The sequence below is a fragment of the Centroberyx affinis genome, unplaced genomic scaffold (genome assembly GCF_046629955.1).
Source record: "Centroberyx affinis isolate AG114_WGS23_722 - 3 ecotype Tasmania unplaced genomic scaffold, CSIRO-AGI_Caff_v1 ptg001641l_1, whole genome shotgun sequence".
NCBI classification, from domain to species: domain Eukaryota; kingdom Metazoa; phylum Chordata; class Actinopteri; order Beryciformes; family Berycidae; genus Centroberyx; species Centroberyx affinis.
Window position 1 is genome coordinate 116548 of NW_027280075.1, and position 6869 is coordinate 123416.

A 6869-nucleotide genomic window follows, 5' to 3' on the forward strand; every position below is an offset into this window, starting at 1 on the left:
GTTCGCCAGTTGCTATGGTCACGGATATGGTTGTTTTATTTGAGCCCGTTCAGCCTCTCTCTCACACACACGCACACACACACACACACACACACTCTAACTAAAAAAGCCATACAGCTTTAGAAACTCAAGGAAGCCTAAGGGGGGCAGGGATGTGTGAGTGTGTGTGTGTGTGTGTGTGTGTGTGCGTGTGTGTTTCAAGTGTGTTCAGCTTGTGTAGTGTGATTTTTTTCTTGGGTTCCTGTCCTAGCTTAACCAGCGCCACCATAAAGCTTGAAAAACTGAGCAGAAAACAGAATATTGTTTACAGGCTGAAGCAGAACCACAGGTGACGTCACAGTCCGGGGACACATGGCAGGATGGGAAGACAGGAAAACAAACAAAAACATATTATCGCTGTCATGGGAAAGCTTTGTATCTCCAAAATGTCAACTTTTCAAGAACTAAGAAAAACAGCCTTGTTTTTAGCTCGATGACAAGGCATTTTTGAGTTTGTCTAATGTGGTTTTGAAAGGGTTTCTTCAGCCCAAGAGGTCGAAGAGTTTTCAATTGATGTGAAGACATGAAAATCACCAAAACTGGAGTTATGAGGGTTTCACACCAGAGAGATGCATTAGATAAGCTCTAAATAGCAGTTAGCAATTCGCAGCTGGTTTATGGTGTTTCCAGAATAACCCTATTGCTGAGTCAATCCACCAGCAGCTCTGGTGTGTCTTTTGTATCATGTGGGTGTCAGTGGTTTTCTTACAGTAAATTTCCTCTGTTTCCCATGTCCTCAACTACAGTTGCATTCGGCTACAGCCGAATGCAACAGCCCTGTGCGCTCATGCCTTAACGCTGCTTGAGGTCCTGGAGGTCCCATGGAGGACATATGCCGCAGCAACATGGTGCGGTCATGTGGGCCCGAGCAGAGGAGGGGCGGTCGCTCCAACGCAGCACCCAGGCCGGGACAGCAGAGGAACGGAGGGACCCGGGGGTCTGGAGGGAGTCCAGGCGAACAGACTCCCTCCATCTGAAACAGCTCTCGCTCTTCCTCACTCCATTAGGGGCCATTTACATCAACAGACAGAGCGCGGTACAGGTGCTGCCGGTAGTGGCGTGCGAATAGAGGTGGGGCGGCGAGGCTGAAACGGTGTTACGGCGCTGGATCCCCGTCTGGTTCGCCTTTTACCCTCTGCTGCGGGAACAGCCGTTGGCTCTGTGGGCAGAGCGGCATCAAGGGAGAAAGCAAGACAGAGGAGGGGGGACACAGATGGGAGAGAGCGTGGGAGGGAGCAGGGGGAGGAAAGAGTCTTCTGGATGGTCCACACACACACACACACACACACACACACGCACCCAAGTTTCACTGATAAAACATGTCTAGAGAGATGGGGTTTTTTTGATAGCCAGTATGTGCAAAACAAAGCTTCAGTGTTCCATACAGTTATAGATATCTTTCCTTGAAAACAACCAAACTTACATCGAATCAAAGCCTGAATGTAATAATATCTCCAACACGTACTCATTACAATGAAACACCCATGTGTTGTTGGCTATATTAAAAACCTCTCAAATAGATGTGACAGCCAGAATGTGAAGGCTGATAGGACGAATGTTATCTTTAAAATCCCTAAAAAGCAGATGGTCTTCTATAGTCTATATCAGACACTGACACGGTTCAATTGTCGTTGCAAACATAAGCATGAAGACGAAGAAGTGTGATAATTCTGGAAGGAAGATGTCTGCACTGGATGTATGTGTGTGTGTGTTTGTGTCTGTGTGTGTGTGTGTGTATCTGTGTGTGTGGGAGGGCTGCCCTGTTTTTTTCATCTGTGTGATATTCTGGCTGAAAGAAAGAAATGTAAGCCCACGGACTGAGGTTTGAAGCCGAGCTGCATCAAAGGCTGCAAGTCAGGTTTCAGATCTGGTCCCAGGCTCAGAGAAGTTTCATTATGTGCCACACACTGCCAACTGTGCGATGAGAGCGCTCAGGCCTTGAAATCAAAATAATATGATGCAAACATTCCCTCTGTTCTCTATCACAGAAGAATATCAAAACACACAAATCTACAAATATTTTCACATGGTTTGCTTGGTGCAACAGCAACCTGAGAGTTGTTTTTATTTGAACAGCGTAATAAGGCAGAAATGTGCCAAACACAGATTCACGCAATTGGTTGTGTGAGTTACATTAGCGCTACGTCACGTACCGCTTTCCACCTCTGTGTGCATGTGCGTAGGTGTGTGTGTGTGTGTGTGTGTGTGTGTGTGTGTCAGCCTCTATCCTGCACACGCCCCACCTCACCCATTTCCAGACAGTTAACTCTTTGGTTTTTCAGTCAGCGATGACACACAGGATGCTCCTGAAAACGCAGCGGGGGAGGGATGGATGATGACATGTGACCTGTACTGTAATTTTAGTGACTAAGCCATTCGTGTTAGTGTCTACTATATGCAACCCGTGTGGAGTATTGCATCAAGCTGATGCGGAGACACTGAATGGAAAATTGTTAACAGCAGGTGTGAAGTCAAGGGAGCTGTTTAAGGCGCACATGCAGAAACACCCTCTTGTCATGGGACACAATTAGCTTACTGAGCATGAGATCTTGGCTGAGCCCAATCAAGCTTTCACTCTGGCTCAATAAAGGGAATGACATTGTTATATAGGAGTGTAGTCATGCTAATACGCTGTGACCTTTGTCCAGTACAGGCTTGAACGTGGGATTTCTGATCTTAGCCCTTTAATGGGCTTTTATGCTATCAGATGAGGGTTTTAGCATCTATTTAAACCCCCACAAAGCCTGTGTGGCTTGATATGTGTTAAAAAAAGAAACCTTTACTTCCTTAACAATAATCTAGTCCAGGGCCTGTTGATGGAAAATGCAGAATGTGTCTGTGGACTTTTGCCCTCTCTGCACACACTGTAGTGGAGCAGGATTAACAGGCCTAATCCTGATTACATGTGGAACCAAAGTGGTGCTAGGCGGGCTACAGTAACCAAGAGACCTTTGGCCTAAAGGATGGAGTGGAGGGTCGGGGGTGGGGGTGGGGGTGTGTGTGTGTGTGTGTGGGGGGGCTTGGTCACTCGCACATAGGAAGAAACAATCACCGTCAATAAGATAAACAATTCCCAACCCTCTCTCTCCTCGTCTCTTGTTAGCTTTTTTGATTGATGATCACGCTGAGCCACACTTGCAGGAAATGCTCCATCATGTTCAACACCGCTGTAACTGAGCTGCTGTTTTCATTGTCAGAGTTTTCCTCAAGCCTAAACCCTAACAGTGTCAGGGTTCACCAGGACGGGGAATACTATATAACCATGAGGCTGAGCATGGAAGTTCAGCAAGCGGACCTTACTGGGTAAAATCCTCCAGTAAGGTCTGTCACACTTTGCATATTAGATAACAGAGAATAATATTACAGTTAACAAGGTTCTCCCAGACTTGCACCCTGGCAACCCTCCAGGTCAGAGACTGTGCTGGCTCCAGTGCCACAGCCCATTTAACACTGAAAACAAGTTTTATGAGCCACAAACATGACTGTAAATGCAATGAGAGTGAGGAGTCCCATCTGACAAGAACCAGGTCCCAGCCACATATTGAAAGCATTTTGGTTATATCCCGAAAACATCACTTTGATTGGGGGATTATCACTTTGAGGCTCCCTCCCTCAGTTGAGGAATCGCAAAACACATGTTGCTGATACTTTGTTCCTCAAGTGTCAAGTTTAAAAATGAAAATAGGTTGATGCAGGGGAACTGGTTTAGTCAATCAAATCTAATGTTTTCATTTCAGGAAATGTGATACAATTCCTTTTATTTCACTTGACCATGCTATATGGTTGAATTGAACAAGGAAGAGTATACTTTTCACCTTCCTAGTTTGACCGTTAAAAACAAAGTGTGTCTTGGTGTTCTCAGTGATTGCTCTTGGAAGTCTTCCTTGGATTTGCTGCCCAGGCATTGGTGTGCCATGTATTACATCTGATCCCAAGACAAACAGTCCACCCACTGATAGATACACAAGTAAACAAGAGGAAAAGGAAATGAGAAGATTATGAGATGGATATTGTAGCGGCTTAATCGACCACACTATGGAGGCCAATAGTTTCATTTGACTGTGAATGTGTGAAACGTCCTTGAAAATGAAGGTTTCTCAAAGCAAATTATATTTTATGCTCACAATTTTGCAAACATTCAAGTACAATTGAAAGGCTGCACCCAGCAAAATGCAGTGCGGGGTAGTAATTACCCTACTATGACTCATTATAGCCAAGTCTTGTTACTTAAAATTAGAAAGTAGTTAATACAAACTGAAATCAGTAATCCTAACAATGCACTAATAAATATATTATGGAACGTCCAAACTATAGCTTTTCCTTATACAAGGACCTACATTTCTAGAGGAGTCATAATGTTCTTATTTACTGTGCAAATTTGGTCCTTCATGGCCTGTAGCACAACGCATGGCGTCAGTCTGAGCATGGCTGGTTGCTTGTTGGGTCAGGAGGATCGAGATGTTTAGGTAAGATGGAGCGATAGAGGGAGGAAAACAAAGAGAGAAGAGAGAGAAGCAGCCAGTTGGCTGACAGGCCCGAGGCCATGAGCAATAAAAGGCCTGAGCCACTATGATCAGAGAGCATGCAGATGATAACTCTATAAATAGCAACATGCAGCAGGAGGGACAAAGGCTATTTCCTTCAAAATGGTGCAAAAGGGTGGTTGATTTTCTGCGTTGTCGTTAGCACTTTACAACATACCACTTTTGGACTAATGATCACTGCATTTCTTTTCCCATTTTGATCTAAAGACATAAAACACAAGGTATGATTGCTAAACATACATTGCCAGGAGGGTTTGTGCACAATAACATAAAGAATTTAGTACTTCAATATTTTGCCAGAGATGGGAAATTTAACAATGACAAAGCAACAATAAATCAATTATTGTAACCAAACATTTGTCTTTGATCTTTTTTGGTGCACAGACAAAACTCCCCAGATGTATATTTTACAATGATGCCTTTTTGATTTGAAAATAAATTGTATGCATGATTAGTGTTCCAAAGAGTGCTATCAGCTAAACACGCATTTTACAAAATTAGATGTTGTTTTGCACGTCATCCAGTCTATTACATTCTGTTCGAACTGCAGGCCTGTTTGGTTCCTTAGTGTCTGCTTGATCAGCATTCTTTAACCATACCAACCCCTCTTAGCGGTGTTCTTGGCTAAATTTGCCACTGTAACTGAGATGTTTGTCAAACCGAATAATTGCAGCTAATGGCAAACACCAAAAAGCCACAACATCTTTTTATCCAAGTTCAATTTATCTTCTGACGAGAGCGAAGGAGAAAGCAGGACTTCTAAAACTGTGCAGGTAACGGGGCGATAAACTTATACTGTTCATGTGCGTGCACTGCTGCATGTTCCCTTTCCGTAAGGCACCAAGAGTCCTTGCAAGTTTGAGGCCAACTTTCTTGCAGGTATTTGCTTTATTGCATTCATCTCCACTGAGGTCAAGATTATGCTCACACAACAAAACTTAAAGAGACAAATCCCCAGTGTCAGACAACATAAAACACTATAAAATGAGCTGCAGATGAACAGAGTTCAGTGGCTCGGTGCAGTGATATCACTTCATAGTGTGACGGCCTACAGTGATAAGAAGTGTACAAATTGCATAACTTTTCTGTTATTACCCCAGAAATAGTCCTGAAGTGTGGCCCAAATAGAGATCAGACCTGACCAGAGAAAAAGCAGCCGCTTAGCTGTTGTGAAACAGATGAACTGTATGTGTGACTGTTCTATATTCTCACTATGACTGTACAGAGGCTGCAAAGAAGAGCGCAGCGAGGCTAATTTGGTCTCCGTTCACTGCACTATCGCCCCATATCACCATAAAGCGGGTACAAATGAACGAGGATAGCAAATGATATTCTGTTTTGAAAAGCCATCAAACCTCATAAATAAACCATCATATTCCATTCAGCTTAAGGAGTGACACAAGAAAAAGAAAATATCCGCCCTCTTCTATTTTGTATATTGTGGATTAAAATTGCATGGGAAGAGAGATCATTAATAGTTTCATTGGCAAGCTGCCTCGCCTCATACATGGATATTAACAAACAGGACACAAAAGGCAGCTAATACAACACAGCAGCCGTCCACATCACCCTGGCCTTTGCACCTGTCTGCATGATGGGAATATTGAGTGTTTTTATCATAGCAGGTAATATTAACCTGGACGGGAGTTAACTCTGTTCAGATAGCAATTTAAAATAAAGTCATGCATGCAAAACGCAGATAGTCAAAACCCAGGAAATAAAAACTCTTTCATAAAGTCATAGAGTTTCATTTGCAACTGAATGTGGTTTCTGCATTGGCTTCTGATCGGTCTGGTTAACAAATAGTGATCACAGTTTTCCTAACTGTCAAATCATCCTCATTCATCTGTACCATGAATTTTCAGTGTTGTATTGAGAGCTTGGTTTATTTACTTGACATGCATAAATAACTTTGATGCACAAACAACGGGGAGTATTTCTGATTCAGACTCCTCACAACAGGCCGTAAGCCTTTACAAATACATCTGGTGATCAGTATCATCAGCCTGAACCATCAGAGTTTCATCATGATGTGTATATATTTCATTTTGTTATCTTTGGTGTATTTCCCATTGTGTTGGTTTGGCTGCTAGCGGCCGGGTTATGCCAGTTTCACACCTTTTTTTCTGAATAGTTTCCCTGCAAACTTCTTCACATTTACAACAGCAGCCTGATAAGAATAGGTTTAACTAAAAAAATGTCTAAAACTTTGTGAAACCTTGCAATATTTGAGAAAACAGGCGGCAGCACAGGCCCCACTCTGTGGGGATACTGTGTGACACTCAT